The sequence below is a fragment of the Bombus affinis genome, chromosome 5, assembly GCF_024516045.1.
Source record: "Bombus affinis isolate iyBomAffi1 chromosome 5, iyBomAffi1.2, whole genome shotgun sequence".
In the NCBI taxonomy this organism is placed as follows: Eukaryota; Metazoa; Arthropoda; class Insecta; order Hymenoptera; family Apidae; genus Bombus; species Bombus affinis.
The window spans coordinates 9,826,370-9,850,657 of record NC_066348.1 but is presented as its reverse complement, the minus strand read 5'-3'; the positions used below and the strand labels follow the sequence as shown (position 1 = coordinate 9,850,657).

Genomic DNA, 24,288 nt, shown 5'->3' with positions numbered 1-24,288 from the left:
AGAAGAGTCGTAACACATTGCATGCTTCTATTCTTGGATATTGCAGCTGTATAAAATCCAGTTGGCAATCGATTTTATAATCAAATGTTAAATATCGAGACTTACTCTGATATCTTACAAAAACAGAAGATTTGTGATAACAACGAAACGGACAGATTTTGGCAGAGTAAAACAGCGAAACGTTAAACGATAGTGGAAGGAAGAATCCAAGTTTCTACGAGTAAGTCAATAAAATGAAATCGACATGAAAATTGCAATCTGAAACGTTCGAAATACCGTACAAAATCTAATTAGAGGCGAAACATTGAACTAGAATAAAGAAGTCGTGTGAAACATTTTACAAAGCAGTAACTAAATGCTCTATTATCCGAACAGTACTAAAATACAATATCCCCTAATGATTTAATGAAAATTTTGCATCTAATAAGCATCGTGGATTATGTGTAATTATATTGAAGGTAAAATTGATAAACGTTTATTAAATTTACTTGATCCTCCTATTGTCTTCGAAGTTATACGATACAGGTGTCTTTATGTTAATACGATCTTTTTATCCTTCGCTTCACTGAATTTCCTTTCGTTACATTTCACAACTTATTTCATTGCTTTTCTACACGCTTTAGAGTAAGTCAGTAAATCAACTAGATCTGTCGAAAACAAATCACGCGCTATTCATACGTGTCACATAATTAACGGACAAGCACGCTTAGACATTATATCGATAGATAAGCGTTTTAACGCCAAACGTAATAGCAGACTCGACGTTAATTTCTAGGCAATTAATGGAAAATTACAAAGCAAGAGGAATACAAAGCCAGGCTCAAAAAGCATTATTTTGCGTCGTTCTGCGCCGAGCTAGGGACTAACCAAGTTTCCTAATGCTCCTAAGGCTATACCTAATGCGTGCTATATTATCATCGTGCCGGAGATAAGTCAGCATTAATTATTGACGATAACGCGGTAAACTAACCCCCAGCGGCATTAATTATGCTAATCATTATGCTAATGATTATACGACCAGCTCTTAGCCACTTCATGCATGTATGCATGAGTCACTGACAAGTAATCATACTTAATTGTTCGATCGTATAATCAGCCCGAGAACAACACGGTAAAAACCAACCAACGTCGTCGTAGAAAAGGAGGTGAGCGGTGTAGCAGATCGCGTCTACACGGTCAACGTAAATTAGTAATTCGTGTCCCTGCGTAATAACTTAACTCTAACCAGCTTTTTAGCGTGTCGTCAGAGGTAATGCACCGTGGTGTTCCGACATTAATTAACCAACCATCCTGACGAGCTTTCACGCGAGTCTAAACCCTTACGGTCATCGATTTTTCCCAAGCGCTAAAGTGAATTATGCAAGGTAATCAGGACGACTACGGGACAAGTGGTATAATGATACAGGAAACATAATACAGTAGCGTCATCTGTTTGAAAAATAATAAATTTTAATTTTAATTGAAGAAATATAGGAATTATAGTAAATCACGGTAGTTTCTGATCTTTACATGTTATCCTGTTTTAAATATGAGCATCACTGTAGTATTACATTTTTTCATATTCCTTGATTATTTGTTAATTCTTACTCGATTCGTTTATATTCCTATTATTAAAAACGTGCGAGTGTTTTTAGTAATATTAATGTTTACTTTTATTCAGAAACACGATCACGTATACGTAAATATTATTTATGATGTTTAAGTTCATATGTTTAACAACCATATACATCAAAGTAAAAGTGGAGCTTCACAATTCGAGGACTGTAACAAAACTAAATTCCAATACTTCCTTTCAATTTAATCATCGTGAGCAAACGTTCTTATCGCGCATCAAACCAAAAAATAAATACACCCAGTCAATTCAATTCTCTACTAAAATAAGAATTCTTCTGGTTAAAAATTATTTTACCAGTGCCCCCCCACCCAAAAAAAAAGAAAAAAAATTCTATATATTCTAGTCACAATTTCTCATTTTCAATCTAACGCTAAAGAATCTTCTTTCGCGTCTGTAAGGAGCAAAATAATTTCTATCTTAAAGGGCGACATAAAAATGACTTTTCGTAGAATCAGTTGTCTGGTTAAAAACTAAATTATCGAGCTGGTTGTTCAGAGAAGAGAGCAGCTCCACGGTGCCGTGTCACGTCTGAAAAAGACGTGTCACGCGACTGCGAAAAGCACGTCAGCATTTTCAGGTGGGAGATGATATTTGGTAATTTTAGCGGCGGTCCACGTGAGATGGAAAGACAAAAGGGAGACAGTAGTCCAGCGAACGGGAATGATGTAATTACGTAGTTAGCGGGACCTCACGTAACGGCTTGACATCTGTCTTCTGGCTCGAGAGTCGTTCTAACCGGCATCTGCCGGTGTCGGCCACTTCGTGTTTCAAGGAGCATTTTTCATCCGACCGGATACCGGTTCCCTCGTTATTTCCTAGAAAGATTAGAACCGGGCCTTGGCTGCGGGAAAAGGAAGAACGATTATCGTCCGGCTCGCTAATTACGTTGCGATCGTCGAGCAGTTTGCGAGGCACACCACTCGAAAAACTGCATCTTACGTTTTTCCTCTCAGGTTCCAGCCTCTCGACCAAATGACATTTCGAAGAGCTTGCTCCGCGAACGAGAGAGACGCTCTCCAACTCTCTAAAATGATCTTCTCTTCTTCGAGAATTGGTCGAGGCTATTGTCTCGGTAGTGGTGTACGAAAATTGGAAGAACTTGTATTTTTTCCCTATTATATAAAGTGTAAAACAGTATTCTTTAAATGGGGGAAGAAATTAAGAAAATGTTAAGAAACAGTAAGACACAGACAGACAGTAAGACAGTTCAAATATATTTATTCCAAAGAGTTTTAAATAAGTATTTAGAATACCGGGAATTCAAGCTACCTATTTAATTACTTTTAAAGCGAGCTTTTACCTACTTTGATTCGTAATAATATAACAAAACATTAATAACACCGACTGAGATTAATTCTAAAAATATCTACCTGGAAAATGGAGTTGCAAAAATGAGACTACCTGTTCCAGGGAGCTTGGCGTAAGGACAACTTCCTTTTACAAATTAAATATTTCTCTTTCCGCTTTACCAGATATACAAAAAGAATCGAATAAATATTTCGGTAGACTGCGCGAAATTGACCGAAGAAATATATCAGAACATAATCTCGCGTTGTCCTCCCGCAATCTTGGCTCGTTAAAATTTGTTTCATTCTACCTTTAACATTCTACTTGTAAAAACTGGAAAACGCAATATCGTGAAACAAAATACTTCGCACAATGCACCACGGACGTATTTTTAACGGAAGAGTAAACGTCGTTTTCTTAGAGAACAAAAATACCGCTTGGTTTCTTTAATCGCCAATGCGCAACAACGAATGATTAAAAGGCGAGTTTACACGGAACATATAAAAAAGCAGAAACAGCGCGCGTTACAGGATCGAGTGCGCACAGAAAACGAATCCTGGGAACAGTGGCGAGACTGGCTGAGAGGCATTACAGACGACCTTCGGTATTCAAATACGGAACGAGAGTAACGTCGATCAGCTTCTTCCTCCTTGAAATGGAGTGCCGTCGGCCAACATTTATCTTCGAAGCTGGCTGGTTAGCGCAAAAATTAGCTTTTCGCCCGACCGGTGCAAGAAAACGGTACCAAGGATGTTGGATCTGCATAATTTCGAAGGAGTCCCGCGTCGAATGAACGGCAGAGCAAAGAGGATAGAATAAAAAGAAGCAAGAAGAAGAAGAAGAAGAGAGGAGGTAAGAGAAGGAAGATGATGATCGAAGAGAGGAATAACAAGCTTTGAAAATGAGGAAGAAGAGGAAGAAGAAGACGACGACAAAGAAGAAGAAAGAAGGAAGACGCGAAGGAAAATAGCGGCACAGGAACAAAATGGGCGACCGTGAGAGGAATGGGAAACGCCTGAGAAGTCTAATCCACATTCATCAGGCTTATAAAACACCAGAGAAGCTTCACGATACCTAGCTTCCTCGGCCACTGCGTTCTCCTCACCGCACCGGTGAGAATAAACCCTGTCTCTGAACTCGAGTAACATCGTTACAGGCAAAGCCGGGCCGCACCGGCGAAGGATAACCCTCTACATTTTCATTGGCATTCATATTACAGAAGAACGGCGACGATAACGAACTTTATTTAGGACAGCTGCGCGACGTGGCGAATTATAATCAACATTCATTAAAACGATTGCAAGTTCTCGGAAAGAACTCACCACCGGCTGCGACCGTGTTTGTTCTTGCGATTGGTTCAGGGAATAACTTCAGATAGCGAGCTGTGTTCGCGAAGGCGGTTATTTACCCCAAGAAGTTTACGATACGATACACGATATGCGCGGAAAATGTATTTTAAAGTAATTCCCCGTTTCTTGAAAAAATATTACGTGTACGAGTTTCGCCCACTGATTTCTTAAAGTAGAAAGAGTAATGAGAATATCGTTTATGAATCGACACACCCGATATATCATACCATAATAGTCAAACGTACTTTTTTATTGAGTGAATTCCACTATCTCGAAGATGAAACTTCTCGTTGCAGTGGTAAGAAAATTTCCAAGTACTACACGTGTTCAAATTCAAATATTTTTGTGAGCCTTAGGTAAGTCCATCGAAAGCACAGCTAATCGTTGCAAAACCCTCGAGAATGGTCAAACCGTCATGGAGAACGTGTGGCTTCGTGGATCGATTCGCGTTCGAATAATTATTGCCTGGAGATCGAAACGTGAGGTAGAGAAGCTTAAACGAATCTTTTGACTCGGCAAAGCGAAACACAAAGGCAGACTTCCTTACCAGGGAAGACCTACGTTGGTCTCCGTGTTCCACGTATCTAAAAGGTAAAACGTTGGTTCTTTCCGCGCGCCTGGAAGCCCTCGTTACGCTTTGGGCCGCGTCCAACGGGTCTGCCGTCGATGTTAGGTTCCAGAAAGGTAGCAAAGAGCCAGCGGTCCTCCCTGCAGATCTTTCCAAGTCGTCTTCGCCCGTTTCTCCCGCTGCTGTCGGCTGTATGGGCCACGACGTCACGTAGCAAGATACTTTGCAGACGGACAGAAGGGAGGTCGGTGGGGTTGAGGGAGGAACCGAGTGGAATTAGCCGACTAGCGGCGGTACTTTCGTCGTGATCTCGATAGGGTGGAAACGACTCCTGGAGGAGGGACAACGATAGCACTCTGGATATGTCCTGACGGTAGTCAGGTGCCGCGTACGTGACGTTCCTTTTTTGCAGTTACCGCCACTCCACTCGCCGATGAAAGTTTTCTTTTCTTCCGTTTCATTCCTTTAACTTCCTCGTCGTTTCCTTCTATCCGCTACTCTTGTGTCTCTCATCCTTCTTCTTTTATCTCCTTTCTACACCTTCTTCCGTGTATCGATCAAGCTGATGTGTATGCAAGATGTATTTGTACTCTGCTCGGAAGCGATCCGCGAAGGAATACGTCGAAGGCACGTAGATAAAAGTGACACTGATTTAATGTCCCGGGTTCCATGTTCCGGAAAGCTTGTAAATTTTCTTCTGTGAAGCTCGAGTATGTTTTGTATATGATGATTTCAGAAATTGCGTCACTTTTATGCCGTCAACCATCTCTAGTTCTTTCTTTTCGTAACCACCTTGATACAAGTTGACGTATAGTTAACGTATACTTAAGACTTAAATCTGTATAGTAGCTTAAATTCGGTAAAATTTGTTTCTTAACAATAAATAAAAAAATATTATCTTCTAAATTTTACTAAATACCATTTTTACTGTCTTATTAACTTCGCAGCAACTTAAATAATTTACCAATTTCATATATACTCGTGCCATGTAAGATATAAAGCTTCAAACTATACATGCCTCTATAATTGTTCACTGAGCCAGTTGAACGTAGCGTATGGAATAAAATTACGCGAACGAAAACAGTATACATCGAGATTTTTATCTTATAAAAGTTAAAAGTTTTCGTAACGACTTCCGAAGATTGGCCAAAATACGGTGGAAAACAGGACACTGGGGAAGAGGCCCATTGACCTAGTTACATTTAACTAGAGACTGATCGATGGCGTTGTCGTGTGTTTTCCGAAAATTCGGGGATTACTGGAGCTCGATCGACGCGATGCACCAGAAAAGACAATTCCACGATCATTTCGGTCCATTTATCCGACTCGTCGATCGGCAACGGATTCAATTTCGTGCTTAATACGTCTATTTCGTCCTGGCAGAATACTTTTTCCAAAAAACTAACGGAACTACAAAAAACGTATCTACGTAAAGGGGTAACAAAAATTCGTGTCTGGTATTCTTGTTTCTTTCAAAACTATCTCGATCGAAAAATTGGAAACGATCTGCAAACTTGTTTCACGGTAAAAAAAAATGAAACATTCGAAATATCTTTCCTTTCAATTATTACTACGAATAACTTAACTTTCAAGAATTCGCTTTATTTGCTCGATACCTAGGTGTTAACCAACGATCTACGTATACTTTGAAATCATCTTCATTTTCTGTACTCCTATTTCCTATTCACGCATTTCGAACCTGATATACATGCGTTACAACTACCAACCATTGCGTAATATTTATCCGGTCGTTTCAAGATTTTTCCCCAAAGTAAGAAAATAAAATAAAACAAAATCTTGTCCCCTGATAAAAATCCTGTAACTTATCAACGAAATCTCGATCTTTGCCCAAGGCAAAAAGCCACAGAACTAGAACACTAAATGTCCATTAGTTACGATCAACGCTCGCTAAGAAACATAACGACGAACAAGAAGGTAGCAAGCAGAAAAAAAAGCATCTGTTTCCTGGAAGAGCCGCCAGAAGAATCTCAGTCGAATCGGAAAGTAGATCAGAAAGAGGACAAAGGGAACGGCACGGCCTAAGGAACAGTGACGCTTTTACCGTGTCGTTATTCTCCCCAAGTCGGTCCTTAGAGCCAGCGGCAGGCTGCCGGTACGCGTGCCGGAAAAAAGTGTCCACGAACTTGGCGCCGTAATAATTTCGGCAAAAAGGTCGGAACTTTGGCTATTCCGCTTTCCATTAAGCGGTTACTCCTCCCAAAAGTTTGCCCTTCCAACTCGATCCTGCCGGAAAGCGAGTAAGACGCGAGACTTATTCGGTCGAACGAACAAGGAAGGCGGCTCAACGTTTTCCGCTAAGTCGTGAGACGAGGCGAGAGAGGCAGGTGAACGGTCGAAGCACGTGTTACGTTCTAACCAAATTCACGGTAGTTAAAAATGCCCCGGGTCGGAGAGCAACGGTATCATCGTTATTAGAACAGTCGCTGAGGGTTGTTGGCTGAGTTACGGGGCAATTATGCCGTGGGGTAATACTCGTATGTCAGCCCGGAATAGCCCAACATCCCCCTTCGTTCACGAAAACCATCCTCTGGGTCGGTTTTATATGGGCTACGTATCTCTCGCGTTTAGGATCGCCGCCTCCACTCGACGAACGCCAGCTCTCGCATTCTCTCTTCCTCTCTCTCAATTTCAATGGACTACCAGCGTTCAGATCGGTCAGAAACCAATTATACGATTTATACGAACTGTTACGGCCGTTTAAAACTCCTCCTCGGCCGAAGATATTCGCTTTTGATGGAATGCGCGATCTGCTTAGCGCACGTTCAGCAAATTCCTTTAGGATGTTCGATTCAGTTGTAAGTATATCGTGAGCGATAGAGTTTTGCCTGATCTTTGGTGTAGCTTCAAATTTATGCCGATAAATTTGCATTTACTACACTTGATTTTACTTGTGTATTGTTATCTGTGACGTTCGCAGGTTTATGTAATTTATTTAACTGCTATTTTCGCGTACTAGTTTTGAACTACATCATTAAAGTGTTGTAATAAAAATCCTTCAATTTATGCAATTTTAAGATACAATAGGATTGTGTAAGCATACGTATTAATCTTTTAGTGTAATAATATATTACATGATATGAAATCATTTTCAATATTCAATATGTATATTAATATAAAAAAAGATTCTTAATTGATTAATCATTAAATTCTACTAATATTATGTAAATAGTACATCTTCTGTACTCTTTCTTAAATATGAGGAAGAACTTGTTGGTTTTGAGAGAATGTTTGCTACAGTACATTTTTGCTATCAATTGACCGAGCATTAGAAATCAAAAATTCTAGAGTTTTAACGTGATGAATCACGATTGACACGTTCGTGTCATAACAAATCATGCGGGTTTGATAAATGGCGTGTCCGTTTTCCCAACTTATCCCTTCCATTACGTTTCACTATCATTGAAACTTTCTTTTTTTTTTTTTTTTTAATACGTATTTGTCAGTCGCGCGATAGTCAAATTTTTTTGACGTCGATAAAATATACTCTTTAAGCAAGATAAATGGTAGCTCGCACTGGTATCGTTTTGATTCGTTTCACAAGCGACTAGGGTTGCTTACACATTATTATGAGATTGATAGAACAGATCAATAGCAAGCTAAAATGAAACCTTTCATTCTGTAACTAATTAACTTTCTTCTATCCATGGATTCTCATTATTTCTACGTACCCTCTTTGCTTTGTGCACTTGTTCGTCCGTGAAAAGAGATACAGGGTCAGCGAGGTAAGCTGAATGAATAAATCATTAAGTGGTACAGTTTCAATTTTCAGTCTCTCCATCAAAGGCGAGGCATTTCGTTCATTCCGTTCGAGTTGATTAAATTGGCTGACAACAAACCGTGAGAGAGGAAATATCTTGATATTCTGTGCTATCGAACAGCGTCGTTTCGACCATGTCTCCCGTTTTAAAAACGACGTGGCGTTCCACGTGGTCGTGTCGTCGATCGAAACGTTCGTCGCGAACAGTGTTACACATCGAGGAAAAGATTTATATCGCAGAAATGTTATTTCTACGTATTTTTAGAATACTACAAAACGTTGCAATATTTCAAAAGATAGCTTCAATTTTGTATCACCGACTCTATCGATATTATTACGCTTCTCTAATTTAAATACGGTCATGCTAACTCAATGAAAGATAAACGTTTATACTGTGGTGGCTATATGCTTCGGTTGTACTACTCAACTTAGAGTTTCATAAAGCCGGACACTACTTAATTTAGAATTTCATAAATTATATATTTTGAATATATATGTTTGTGTATTTGTACATTTTGAAAAAATTATTTGAATATTTATGGTATTTGAGTTTAGATCGATACAACAAAAGAAATGTCTCTTAGATAGAAGATAGAACGAGATAATATTTTATTTCGAATGACAAAATTTTGGTGGACGCGTATTCGAGAACGCACGAAAGATTTGCTTATTTCCACGTTTTACTTAAATTTGAAATGTATACGATCTTGAGATTTTCTACGTTAATTTAATATTTCGCGTATAATCTTCTATTCGTAATCTTTTGTTGTTTTTTAATCACAGTACATCTGCGTTGCAACGACGTCCTTTAATTACAAAACTTTGAAAATCAGAAGGAAATAAATGAATTGGCGAATAGTAGCGAAACTTGACGCAATTAGAGCAGATTGAGGAAATGAATTTTAATTTCGTTCCCTTTGAAACACCAGCTGATTCAAGGGGTTCTAAATGGGTGACGAAAGCTGTCTCCTCTACGAAAATCTTGAAATCCATTGTTTTCCACGAGAATAAACTTTCTTTTCCGTCTTCATTTGCGCGCTTACTGTTGCTAGCACGGTTTTATCTTCTTGCACATTTTCATTTGAAACTATCGGCTCGCTGCGTGATAATACGATCCCTTCCACGTTGAAGGTGCGACCAATTTAAACTTAGCGAATACGCTATTTTCACTCTCTACGCCGTTGCAATGAAAACTTTTTCAATTTCAATGAAAACTTCTAATATGGCGAATATATAACTTTCATCGTACGAATACAGGATACGCACTCTTACGCACTCTTTCACCGGATAACGTTCCAACTTCGTCCGCTTTGAATGTCGATAATTATTCACCAAAAATCAGGAAAAAGATTATTGGCTACCATTACTCGGTGATTAGTAATTTTATAACAAGATTTATCGAACGTTGAAAATTTGACCGATGCTGTTTATGAATTTGTTTGACAATATGTACCTTTCTCAATTTCTAAAGTCAAAATGAAGACTCAAACGATTACAAATTGAAGATAAAAATGAATTCTTTTAACAAAATGCTACCTGAAACATGTGTATTATATTTATTAACCGTTTCTTAATAAACGTTGCAGGTTTCGTGGCTTTAAGTTGATTCGCTAATTAAAAATCACTCAAGAAAAATATGACAAGTCCGTTTTCGTCGATTATTCGATTCTGACGTCATTCCTAAAAATGACAAGTCTATGAAATTTTATAAACGATCAAGTATAAATTTAACATTGTAACATCGTTTTTAACATATTTCATATACAAGAAGAAAACACATTTAATCCTAAAACCAAACGAAACGACTGTTTTGATGACATGGGATCGATTAATAATAGCGCACTGAATTTGAAAATTCCGTATCACCTTCTTCCCACGTGCTGTCTACCATTCTAAGTATCGATCAGATGTCCATCCTATGTAGGTTTGAAAACCTGTTCCAAGAACTTTCCAATATCAACGGAAGAAATAAACGGCGAAGCATTGCAATTTCATAAAAATTCTTTTCGTTATACAATACGCCCTTTATACTGGCATCTACGCAGCATCAACTGAACCATAGAAAAGGTCTTACAAAGTAACATCAACCACCCTACGCAAACTACCTACGCCTCTCGAGCAAATATACAGGGCTCTTTGTCCATAGTAATTTTTCCAAGGGATCGAAAATAACCATTCCTGGCACCGCAAGCTGCAAGCCCGCCCATAACAATAATTATGTCGTTTACAAACCCCACAGCCCATGAACAGGGGCAAATTGGGAACAAACATCGGGCGTACGTGTCCCTAAAGCAACCTATTATTCGTCCGCGTAACGGCTTCTCGTAAAAGAATCCATGGTGGCGGTGGTTGGTGCGAAACTAGCCGACACCTAACTTTTACCCCGATGCAGCTGGAAAAGAGGCCATATAGTACCTAAATGGCACAGCGGGATCCTTCTCTTTCTCCCTGGGCGCACACGCTGGGTGGCAAAGTTGTTATCGCTATCACGGCCAGATAGCTCTTCGAAGTGCATTCGAGTGATCGTCGACAGGGATCACAGTCTTTGCTGAGGCCAGCTAGCAGAGGCGCAGCGCTTGGCTAAGACTACCGGTGATTCATCACGAGCCACTCCGCCGTGTTTAGATAGTCTGCCTCCCTCTGCCTTCGTTCGCCATTTCTCCTTCAGCCGAGACATCCTTCGTGACGTTCCTCTCCCTTTTCTCTTCGCTCTTCGTCACAGACTTTCTTCCCTTTCGTTTTACATTATCACGGTGAACACCTACGCGCGATATCCTTCAAGAGGGACAACGAGAATCCTCACGAGTATTCGATGAGCTGACATCGCCCGGAGGAATCGAGTTACAGACAGAGTAGCATTTAACGAGCTGACTTTCTACTTGCAGAATGCCTTTATATGTGCAGTGAATTTTGAAAACTCTCCGTTGGTTTTTGTAGCTCGTCCGCAGTGCAGGAAGCCAAGTTCGGTCGTTTGAAGTTGGTTTCCGGGTAGAAGAAGTATCGATGACACTGGTCTTTCTCAAAGTCGAATGGCTATTTGCTCGATTCCGAAAGGTCAGGTCTTCGAATTTCGATGATGTCTTTTCGAGGATAGAGAAAAATGATCCTCAGCCGAATAATTTTTACACGCACATTAGCAGAATGATTTCTAATAAGTCAGCATGAAATTCCGTGTAAACTAAAAATCGAGAAATTTGGAAAGAATGTTTCATGACCAGATTGCACATTTTTATGCGTTAATGGCTAATTTGGAAATGCAAAGATGCACAGAGTATCCGTATGATACGTACCACATCTACAAACATGGAAGATATCCAAAATATAGTTCTTATTATCAATAGTACTGATAGAGATGTAGATTCCTCTAAATATTACCTACTTATTCGTGATAATTAACGTAAAACACACGTGCAAAGAACGCGTTAATGTACTAATTAAAACCTCGAGGCTTTCTTCTAGAGTAAAAGTAAAAACACTTTTCGTAAATGTTTGTTAAATTACAGAGTGTGTTAAATAGCTATAGAACAAAATTTGTTTTTAAGAATTGCATTTCATAATAAGACAATTATCGTATTAGCAATAGATTGCTAAATTAACGTTTCCATCTACTACATTCGAGCTTCTCGCCTTAATTTTTATACTTTTCGATCCGAAACAATTTATTTACTCTAAAATTCTCAGTTTGAGAGCAGCAACGTAGTAACCCAAAGTGTTCCATAAATCTGGAAACAAAATACCGAGAGAGATTCGAATGGTACGAGGGGGAACGAGATAGGGGAAACGATTTCGAGAGGTAACTTTTGACATTTTTTAACAGCGTCTCGATCGCCCTTTGCGAGCTACGAAGTTTTCGCATTACTCGACGGGCGACGAAGCGTGTGCAAAATAAATTCCCACGCAATCTCAGTCGGCGCAACCGCGTCGTTCGTCCTCGTAGAACGATATAAATTGCGTAGCACTGCGGAGCGAGCAAGAGAGCGAGTGAAAGTAGTTCGGAATACGACGATTTATCGAGTCACCTAACAGCCGAAACCTCAAATCCTAGCGTACGCAGCGCAGCTGATAAATTAGGGAGATTATTAGGAACAAGCTGTTGCAAGGACTGTTTCTTGATAAACGTGGCTGGTTTCTCTCGCGCTCAGCTTAGCCCATGTCTTAAGCTGCGATCGTAATGGTAAGCCGTAAGCACGTACCTAACGTAAGTCGCAACATAAGGCACTGCTAGTGGCTCTGTGTGGCATAGTTCTGTTACGTGGTTATGGTTTCTCATTATAACTGCCGGCGTATTCGTCGTCCCGGAGGAATGTTTTGCCGAAACTACGAAAATATCGTTATCGCGGCTACGCAAGAAATATGGCCGACTAGGGGTGCTCGTGATCGTTCGTAAGAGGATATATGGGGTAGGACGAGTTGTAAAACCGGATAGGTGGGGATGAGTATAACTTCTTGCGTGATAATTTATGAGCAACACGCGGAATAAAAAATGATCATGTGGCATAACAAATCGAGTTCGTAAGCTTGTTACTAGTATTCAACACAGTTTTCCCTCAGATATGATCAGCAAATCGTTTTAAAACGAATTAAAATATCATAAGCGCTACAGGTTTATATCTTCTTTTCTCTTATCTAAATTCTATTTTACCTGTCAGAGCTATTGTGTTAATTATACATTAATATATTATATATTACATTTGAGAGGAAGGGAAGTATCAACTACATAACTCAGCGAAATATCCTCTATTAACTGTAGTCGTTTATCATACTAATTAAATATGCACCATCTTCGTCGTAAAAATATATTTGGCCAATTATATACTACTCTCATTGAAGCACACTTCTGGAAGTAATAATCCCGACTGGATGGCGTTCGGAATAATGAAATTATTAAACTTCGAGATACAGTCGATCCAATAGGATGATCGATTGCCCGGGAACCAAAATAACTGGCGGCTAGAAGCAGAAGCTACCGCTGGAAAAACAGTAACTCGGAAGATTTTCCTGATATAGACGTAACCGATAGAGAAGCTAGAGAGAGCCTAGTCTCGAGTCCTGTTCACCTATACGAAACTTTCATCTCGGTTGATGGGTTCGGGAAAACTCTGCAGGTTGATCGAAGCTAGCCTAATCACACGGACCAGAGGGCTGCGAGCTCAAGGAGTTGTTGCCGGCAATATTAACTTTGATATTGGATGGCGCTAAGAAGAAACACAGCCAATAACTTTTGCTCCGGAACTATCTGCCTCTTTTCAACCTCTCGCCCTCCTCCATGCTTCGTGACTCTCATCAGAGCAGCAGTTTACGTTCTTCAGTAATCGCCACGATACATTACAATAGAAGCAACTGTGTCTGCACGTATCGTGGACGTACACGTACGTGATTATACGTGCTTACAAGCGCAGCCACGTTTCCGATCGTGTGCGCGTCTGTATACGAACCGATATTGAACTCGCGCTCTCCTCTGCGCCATATTGCCGAAGCTTCGTCGCCATTTCGTGCATCGTTCTTTCCTCGATTCTCTCCTGGTCCACCGAGTTCATCTATCCACCAGCTGTGTGTTCTTTTAATTTCTGAACCGCGAACCTCCTTATCGATCCGACCGACCGGATTTTATGCCCCACACTCCGCCAGAGACGATCTCACCAACCCATTTGCATATTTTATTTCGCGGCTGATCGCGCTCGCTTTTATCTCCACGGGAACGTTTTTATTTGAACTAATTCCTCCATTGGATGGAATCGCATGACTGTGACAGGCAACTTCTTTCGTCTCTGCTATACTACGATAGTTTTCTCTTTTTATTTTGACGAGAGGGGAAATGAAACTTTTACGACTTGTAGGGAGAATTGGAAAATGCATCAGTTTCGATAGTGGACGGGGAAAGATAATAAAAGCAAAGTTTGATCGCTTAATTAAGTCTGCTGCTTCCATCCTCGTTTGTTTTATAGTCTGAAGACTCCTTTATTTAATCTTCTTGTATACTATAGTTTCTTAACATATTACTTGCGTGTATAACATTATAGTACGATACTTGGTTTATGTTATATTGGCTTGTCTAATTCACTGCGTAGATAGACATACGCAATTGTATCACGTTTTTCTAACAGGGGCTCAATTGCAAATAAATCGTAAAACGATAACTCAACTTTGTCTCTGTCTCCAGTGTTAGGAGTTGCTATGATTTTGAAGTATTAATGATTATTAATAATTCACGTAATAAAGATCTACAGTTTAAAGTTTGTAATTGTGAAAGGAGGCACTAACTATACAGACAGAAATACTTGTAAATATAACAAAATAAATTAATGAGAAATGTACGTTGGAAATATCGGATATAAAAGATAAAATAAAACTACATTACAAACCTACCATTCGACAAACAATTACAACAATAACACCTTTGAATTTTTAAAGCCACAAATCTATTAATAAAAATAATGCAATATCAAATAAGAGAAATGATCCTCCCAGTTTGAAAACAGATAAATTACTGAAAAATACGTAATCGCTAATTTCCTCGTCGATCACGGAAACGAAGATCGACGGTAGTCGGCGGAAACTGGTAGACCGCGGTTCCTCCGTTCGATCGTAATTATGTGAAACAATACGAGAGTAGCTTATTCGCCGCGGCATAGGTATATTGAAAAATTCCAGTCTCCCTGCCGATCCGAGAAGCTGGGCGGCGCGGCGAGCAAGTACGACAGAGATTGATGCGGGGAATGCAATTTCCTCAGGCTCAGGCGCGCGTTTATCCTCCGATGCACCTTTTCCGTACGTCCCGATCTCTCCCGCGCCAACTTGCGCATTTGTATTAATACGATCAGACTGGATTCAAGAGGAAATTCTTCGGGGTCGAACGAAGGATGCTAAGCTCACGAAAGTGTGCCGCCAATCCTATTATCTTCGGGCCAACCCCGCCGCTCGTTGCGGGCAGAATCGCAGCTTGGATCTTCGATATTGATTCGGCCGACTGAAAGAGTTCCCAATGAAAACACTGGGGGAATAAACAGTCCGATATTGGACCAAACGGCGAACGTTCGTTCACTGGCCGTTACGATCCCTCTGATCAACGAGGGAAGCGTACGTGATGTACGAGCTTAGGAGTGCGATAGGTACAGCCGGAAACGCGTTACCGTGATGGAGTAGAGGAATTATGATTGACGAGCGAGAAAAGATGGTACGATAAATTTTAATTTTGATGATCGTTTTATGGTACAGTGTTTTAATAACGAACAGCTAACGTACGTATTCTTCGCATATAGCGAGGGAAGCACAGCGAATTGCGATCAAAGATGTAGCGTCTGCTTAAATGGTTAATTGCGGTGTTGAAGTAAGAGATACATTTAAATGGAATTCCTCGTGGTGTTATAAAAATAATCCAACAATTGCATTGACAAAACTAAATAGTTTAGCGATAATATCTGCAAATATAAGAGGATTTGCATCTTCGTTGCAAAGAGATTTTGATAATTACTGAATTATATTCCAAACGTGGTTAAGCTGTCGCTGGAAATATTTGCTATAAAAATATCTATCGCTTTAAACTGATGAAAAGTCAACCGATGCTGATTAAAAAGAAAAATGTACTTTTCTTTCGTAATACTGTTGTATTATATAACGTTGTATATAACACATGCTCCGATATCACATTTTCAATGTTTCGTACAACACTTGTTTCACGGAGGAATTACAACAACACTACCATTCTGTACTTTGCGTTGACGACGAGTTTTATTTCATTTAAGCATGACTAAATTCGACCATACGTCAACTTGCAGAAAGGCGATATTTCTCGCCGTAGAGGTTCGTCCACGTTTACGGATGCATCAAGCTATTCGCTCTCGAAACTTCAACAAGAGATCCTCTTTAATTAGTTCATTTCAGGAAGTAATGTTTCGCGTTTGAATATCCAACGAGGAAGCGAGTGGCTCGGTATGCAAATAGACAAACAAGACGGTCTTTAGCCGCTGCTTGATTTTTCTAGCTTCTTTGCATTTTATTGCCGCTGCTCATAAACCGGAGAATTCGCGTCGTTTATGCCCGCGCGGAGAAGTATTATGCGCGCGATTAAGTTCTCCTATCCGCAAACAACTCGCCGTGACACGAGCAATTAAACGCGATCATCGGGGTCGACAAGGAAACGGACACATTTCTTTACTTGCCTGGCAAACAATCTTTGAAATATCGAATTTATCCATTTTCACGATGTTATCACCTCGTTAACTATTATTTGCCCTCGGCAAATATTTGTCCAGGCTAATAATTGGTGTGTTTGCGCTTGCTATCAGTCGTGCACGGTGTACCCGCGGGTCTAAGTCGCGAGCACGCAAATAACAAGTCCAGCGCGAACATCGAATTTGCAAAGCGGTGAACGCGTATCGCGTCTCGGGTCATTTATCATTTTGCAAGGACAGTGGTCCCGACCGGGAGAAATCGTTAACAACTGTTTGGAGATTACGTGCGTGAAGTATGCAGTTAAACGCGAGGCAAACGCTGCATCATTCCTATGATACGCTCGAATTTGCATCGTATTAAAATGTACGGCCGAGTTTGCAAATCATGTCCGGCAACGCGCTATGCAGCGTGTAATATTTAATTGATTCTTTTCACGTCACGATTCTTTGTTCTCTTCTGTTCAGCGAGATTTATGTCGTACTTTAAGGGAAACGTTTCTACGAAAAATCATGCTTTTAATCATTCGCAGGGGTCTACCGGTATAAAAGGCGAATGCACTTTTCAAAAGAATGTTTTCTCAGATAAGATCTTGTTGCCCTCCTTTAATACCGATATTCGAAATATATATCATAGGATTATAATCATTAGAAATAGGATGTTTAATTTATTTTTAGTTTCATATTTATATCTTATATTTAATTAAATTTCGTCAAGAAATATATATCGTTTACTGGCGTGTGATTACAATTTATATAAAATTAAATAGCAAATCGACGCTGCAGAAAACAAGTACATCGGTGCTCTTCTCGCAACGATGCAACGAATACGCACGAAATTCTAATCATATTCCTTTAAACTCGGTCATTCTGCGATCAAAAACGTATTTGAGGAGTGCGAAACGAAATTTTCCTTGGTCGTTGGTTTCCTAAATTTTGTATATGTCAACCTCTTCATCGAATTACGTTAAACGATCAAATCTTTGTGGACGGTAGCGTGTGTGTTTTTTAATACGCCAAAAACCTAGCAAAACAGAGTGTTCTGGCAAGGCACAAATCCGATTAAAAAGCATCGAGTAGCCAGAGAACAAAATTCCGCGGCGTGGCAGCGACCAAATCGCGGCTAGAAATATGTAGTTAAAAAAGAAAAACACGGTCGATTACTCGATAACGCCGTGTACCGCACGCGTCGTCAACGTCGTAAAGAAATCATAGCTAGAGCAAGGATATCCAGAGTAGGCGACAAACAAACAAAAGAAAAAAAAAAAAAAGAAAAAGAGGAGAAGAAAAAAGAACGCGCGCAAATTCGATTCCTTAGATCGTGAAGCTCGAAACACGCTAACTTAGCAGCAAACTCCGGCTCAATCAGACCCTTGTTAACTCCAGCTGCTGTTACTGCGGATATTGAAGTATTGATTTCGTTCCTCTCCCTGGAAAGTTTATACCGGCATTACGGATTTCATGCCTCTTCCTCTCTTTCTCTCCCTCCCCCTTCTCCTTCCCGCTTTCCACCCCTTTTCTCCCTTTCTCTGTCTCTATTTCTCTTTCCATTCACCCTGCGCTCTTCCACCCTCGTACCTCCTCCTCCCCCCCATTCGCGTTTTCCCTTCCTTGCAGAGCACTGCAGACGGACCCTCTGCAGTAGATATTTGCATTTCAATCGGTTGATTAAAAATCTATAATTATGCCGCCCCCGTCGGTAAGAATAGAGAAAAAAACTTTTCCACGCGGCCCTCTTCTCCCCGGCCGCGACTAGCTTTTTTCGGGCTACTTTGCCACGGCGTCCTTTTGTTCGAGATCGGCGCATCTATTCGCGATCCAGCTCCCCGCGATCATTCTCCAGCTCGCCGGACCAACGATGAGTGACGTTCGAGATGCCAGTGATAAAGGAACGTCGAATTCTTCGCATTTCCGTGGCTGCGGACTTTGACACTGGCTTACGTATCGATAGGGTTGATTATCACAGCGATATAATTACAGTAGGAAGCTTCGATGCATGAATTAATTAAAGTATTCGGATAAGAGAGTTTTTATACAATGGAAAAAGGAGGGTTTGATAGTAAGTTTTATACACAACGCTTGGGACAAAATGCAACGAAATAAATATTGCTTCGTGTATTACTTTGTATTTGTAGTTGCCAACACAATAGATAGAATATAAAAAAGAAAGGATATTTGTTTGTTGTGAAATTAGAAAGAAATCAAAGCTACGAATTGAGGTGTTTTTGGTAGTTAGATCGCATCATTTTTCCTCTTCACGGTTAAAGCGATGTAAATTTACGATATTCTTTACAATTCCATGTATAAATTATACGCCGGTTGTTCGTCTTTTTTTTGCGATAATGATTAAAGGAAATTTAGATTTCGAAACTAAGTAAGAGTAATATAAAATTAATTAAAACTCAATAATGGTAATATTTATAGCTCTTAAGAATCGCTTATTTAAGTTGAGAAAAGTACATAACGTTTGGCCAAGGTTGGTAATTAAGAGTTAAGTACTGGCGATACTCAGTTTTATTGGACGATTTTATGTGAAACTAATTAAACATAAAAGTGAATGTGAAGGTACTGTTTGGAAGGAATAATACGATTCACGTGATTCATTCGTATTTATTAGCACAATTTAAAGGCGTAGTTAAACGAATAATCACTAAAGTAAGATAAAAACTGGCATATATAACAAATCACGACTTAATAAAAGTAATTTACGACCATAATTGCAAATGATATTTCTATATTGCGTAATTTACCGAACGATCAGTTTGATATTAATTTATTTCACAACCACTACAACACTTCATATATATTAAAAGCTATACTTGTAAACTATACTTGTATACTTAGAAACACATTCTATATATATTCGAAGTGATATCGGATGCAATGTTTTATTGTATTCTGAAAGTTAAAAGTACAAAGCGAATTCAAAACTCTAGAAACTATAAAATGTAGGTCGTTGAATCCATTCATTCTCCATTAGTGGTCAAACTTGTTTTCTATTCGCCGATGTTAACGATTTGAAAAGTTTTGTTGAACTCGGGGCAGATAAGCACTCGAATGCCAGTGAGTTTGTTAAATATGATAATAAACGTAATCAAATGCAAAACTCTAAACTACGACCAAACGTGCCCCAGGAAGAGTTAGATTGTAGAAATTCTAACGACACAATTATTGCATTATACAACATTACAACATTATTTCCCATAAGATCCGGTCATATTTTACGGTTCCATCTCTAGAACTTTTACGATTTTTATAAACATATTTCATTAATATGTATAATATAATATATATAATATGTATAATATAATAATTAAACATATTTTATTAATTTGATTAATTTTTATAAACATATCTAGCAAATGAAGACCAAAGATTTGCCTCGTCATCCTCTAAATGTTACAGCGAAAAGTTCATATTGTATATTTTATATATCTTTCCATGTTACATACATTCCACATTTTTCTCCGCGTTTAAATTTCACATAGATACATAAATAAAATAGATAAATAAAAATCCAATCCAGTGATTATAAAGAATAAAATCACTGCCATTCGATGTACCCATAAAGCTTACTCAACGATAAGCAAATAATCTGAATACTTCCGAACGATGGTATACGTTGAAAACACTGACAGCGCCATTCAAGATCGGAGTTCGATCCCTTTCAACCCAAATTTCCTCGTAAGCCCCAGCCGTTGATCACCGTCGGAAAGAATAATCGCGTAATCCTTTGCTCGAAGAAACACGCTTCGTCTATTCGTTTGAGCCATGGCGAAACAAACGAAGCATTTCTCTCGTTAGAACGGACAACCCTTCTTCCCTCGCTACAATAATCGTTTTCGCGGCCGGGCTGGCCCCCACATAATTCCACAGCAATTTAAGGCAGACGCTCGAGTACGCCGCAAGCTCGTCGTCTTCGTCCAAAAGAGATTTTCGTTATCGCGAACCGACTCCACTTCCACGACACGACGAAAAAAATATTGCGAAATCGAAGCAAAATGGGGAAACGGACAAAAATAGGGAGGAAAAGATAAGAACGAAGAAATGAGGAAAAGGGACAGAAATGTGGCAAATTCGAGGGATGGTTAACGAAACCATAGGGCGAAACGGTCGTGTAAATAGTAACTGATAGCTATGGAGGCGCAAGGGAACAGCGGAGGCTCGTAATTCCGTATCCGACATTCAGAGGTCAAGCAGCGAACGGAGACGGACAGTGGTTGAATGGGACAAAATATGGGACAGATGTAACGAGCTACAAAAACGGAAAGAAAGGGGGAAATGGGCAGAATTTCATTCACTGCGACGGTGGATTATCAGAAAGATATTTTCCTTCGTTTTAATCGATGGTGAACAAATAATTTTGGAAAGGGTTTAATAGTCGACTTTGATGATATATATATATATTAGTGGCTTTTCTCAATAATTCGTGCTAAGTATAATTGAATTGGTTTACTTTCTTGTCGACTGTCAAAAAAAGCTATATTTACTTTTAAATATTCCTGTGACTAAACGAAAGTTGAGTTTCAATTTTACAAATAGTGCGTCTACCGAAAAATAAATGAGAAAATATATGGATTTGTTAAGAAAAGGGACGAATTTCTCTTCGTATCCGCTGTAATAGAAGTTTCCTTAATAAAACATCGCTGACATTAGATTATGTCCTCCTCGAAAAGAAAGTTCTATTGTCAAAAGCGAGTTAGTCGCTAGTTCAAGTAGTCTGTTACGTTTGCCTCGCGTTGTACTTACATATAAGTATGTAATAATTGTATTAAATACGTTTCTTATTTATGATCTCATCTTTCGAGAATTTATCGTGCTTTCGAATTTTTCTCTCCATGTTATCGATACGAAGAATAATTTTAGAAACTCTAATATACTCTAGCGAATGACGAACGAGGACGTTTTAGGAAATAGTCTTTGAAATGCGATCGATAAAGTTACGAAAGATTTGCGCAGCACGGTGATATATTGTGATAAAATTCCGATTTCATTCGAATAAGATTCATTATACAGTGACCCACATTCGCTGGGGCTTTACTGCTTTCAATAACATGTCTACCGAATGACTTTAAATCTGAAAGGAACCCAGTTTGAGAAACTCTACACGGCTCTCCATCTTTAAAATTGAATTTAGGCGTGTTCGCTTGAACGTAGCTATTGACCAATTTCTTTTTTGGCCTCTCTCTCTCTCTCTTTCTTTGTTGGTGTTTACAGATGACATTGGATTTGATTTACTGAGAAAGTATTCTTCGTTCGCGAGAAAGGTTTCCTCACATACTACACTTGGAATTTCGATACTCAGACCAAACTGTTCCATGTTGTAGAAATCTCGAGACAGAAAACCACCAGTGTGAATTTATCACTGGCAATATTGTACAACTACTCGAAGATATGTCTCTCTTTTCATCGTGAAAAACTACAAAGAAATAGATTTAGAAAAATAAGAAAACTCGTGTATAAATATCTAAGATTCAACAGATTGGTTCTGAAATAGAAGCTAATAATTAGAAGAATGAAATAAGCTAATGTATCTAATAAAAGAGTATGATAAGAGACGTATTTACTAAATAAATTTTAGAATTACACTTTCTGCTCGGGAAAAATGTTAAACTAATGCCTCAGAAAATACAAGTGGAAGTGTCGGAAAACATGCTATTTCTCTGTCCCCGTGTTTCTTTACATCGAAATAGCTATCGCTATAACGTGAGAATAAGAACCTTTTGCCCCGTTATAAAACCCACGTTCTTATTGAATATTATTCTCATTAAAACGAACCGATGTAACGTTTTACATTACAAATAGCTGGATAACAGTACGGATATAACGGGTGATATTCTTCATTCTTCCGCGTATTTTCCCAGTAATAAGAGCTTCATCCTAAACCGACACGTGATCCCTATCAACGATCAAATACATCGTCGCGCTAATGTGAGCCATTTCCAGCGAGCAAGCCAAATCGCACGAGGAACTAACATAATTAATTCTCTGCCTCCCAAGGCGGGGTCGTATATCGCCCCTGGAACAAGTGGCATATATCTCAAAAGTTTAATCCATCTTGGATGCATGGATCCGCTGGTTTAGGAGACGTCACACCGGTGCAGGCGAAACCAGAAACCGGCAGCCGCACAATTGGGGTGCGATGCTCAGTTGATTAAACGCAGCTTGAACTGTTGGTGCATAACACGGAAAGCCAGGAAACAGCCAAGCCAAGACAGTGTTTCCTACCCGTCGGGCCTCGTTTCGTCCTGAACACCAACCTTCCCTATCCCTTATAGTCATCTGCCGGTTGTTCCGACATCACCTTTTACTCGCTATAATTTCGCGGTTCCGCTCCAGCCAGTAATTAAGAAGCGGGTGACTAACGTCTGCTCGAAGCTGATGTCACGGTGACTGATTTCTCTTGATAAATCAACAGGATTTAGTGTAAACGTATGTAATTCTGGGCATACAGTGCTTCAAAACAATGGATATTGTAGGAGCATGTTATGCATAGTCGTTGATTGAGATACGATGTGATCGTCGATTCAGTCAAGCGCAAAACTGCAAATGTTCCGATTGTTGAAGTGGTGAAATGTTTATAAGAGATAAAGAGATTATATACAATTGTCGGAAAAAATCAGTGAACAGATAATGAAAATGGATATCAATGGAGTTTTGTTAAATACAATGATTGTCTGCACAGAGATGTAAATATTAATTTCAATCATTTATTAAGCAATCTGTGTAATCTACAATAAGGATGTACGATAAATAAAACTTAAGTATCATTTAGTAATCAATGGTTCGTTTAAACTTCATTAGTATATACTATATACTATACTATATAGTACACTATCTGTCCAATTAATTTTATTTCCGACTGTATTTTTGCATATTATATCATCTGTAAATTTTTAAATTCTTCAATTTTCCAAACACGCATAAACATACATCTATCTGATAATAATTAAATAATCTTCGATTTTTCAAAGAATCCGCAAACATCATTAAGCGTATGGGAACAAAGAAGTTAGCGTTTGAAAACAAACAAAACACTATTCGTCGGTCCAACCGATCGAAATTTTAAAGATGACTTTTTACAATAGAATCATTCGAATCCTGATACCTCCCGGTCTCACGTACTTTCGTGTTATTCTCTTTTCCCTGGTCTCGCTTTTGTTCATCAGCGCATATAAAGGGCTTTGATATTGGTAACTTGAGAGCGGTCACGTTTTGTCGAGCTGGCGTGTGTAATAAACTCGGCTTTACGGTGCAACATACAAAAACGCCCGGTAAAGAATAAGTCCCGTTGCGACAGAAATAATAGCGAATAAAAACACGTTCGAACAATAATAATAGACGAGTTACGCGGTTTATGTCGTTGGACGAATTATGCTCGGACGATGCTCCAATTTTTCTATCGGACGACTGAACATGAACAGTCGTAAAGCATGAGTGAAGGGAGTATGTTAATCTGAAACGTCAAATGATTACAGTGGTAGCAGCGAATAATAATAGAGTCGTTGCTTGTAAGGGAAAAT

General features: G+C 39.2%; 1 protein-coding gene across 6 annotated transcripts in view; it reads right to left on the bottom strand.

Moving 5' to 3' along the window:
- The window catches only part of LOC126916983 (E3 ubiquitin-protein ligase MIB1), a 441,377-nt gene that overhangs the window by 213,079 nt on the left and 204,010 nt on the right, over positions 1-24,288 (bottom strand). The window lies entirely within an intron of this gene.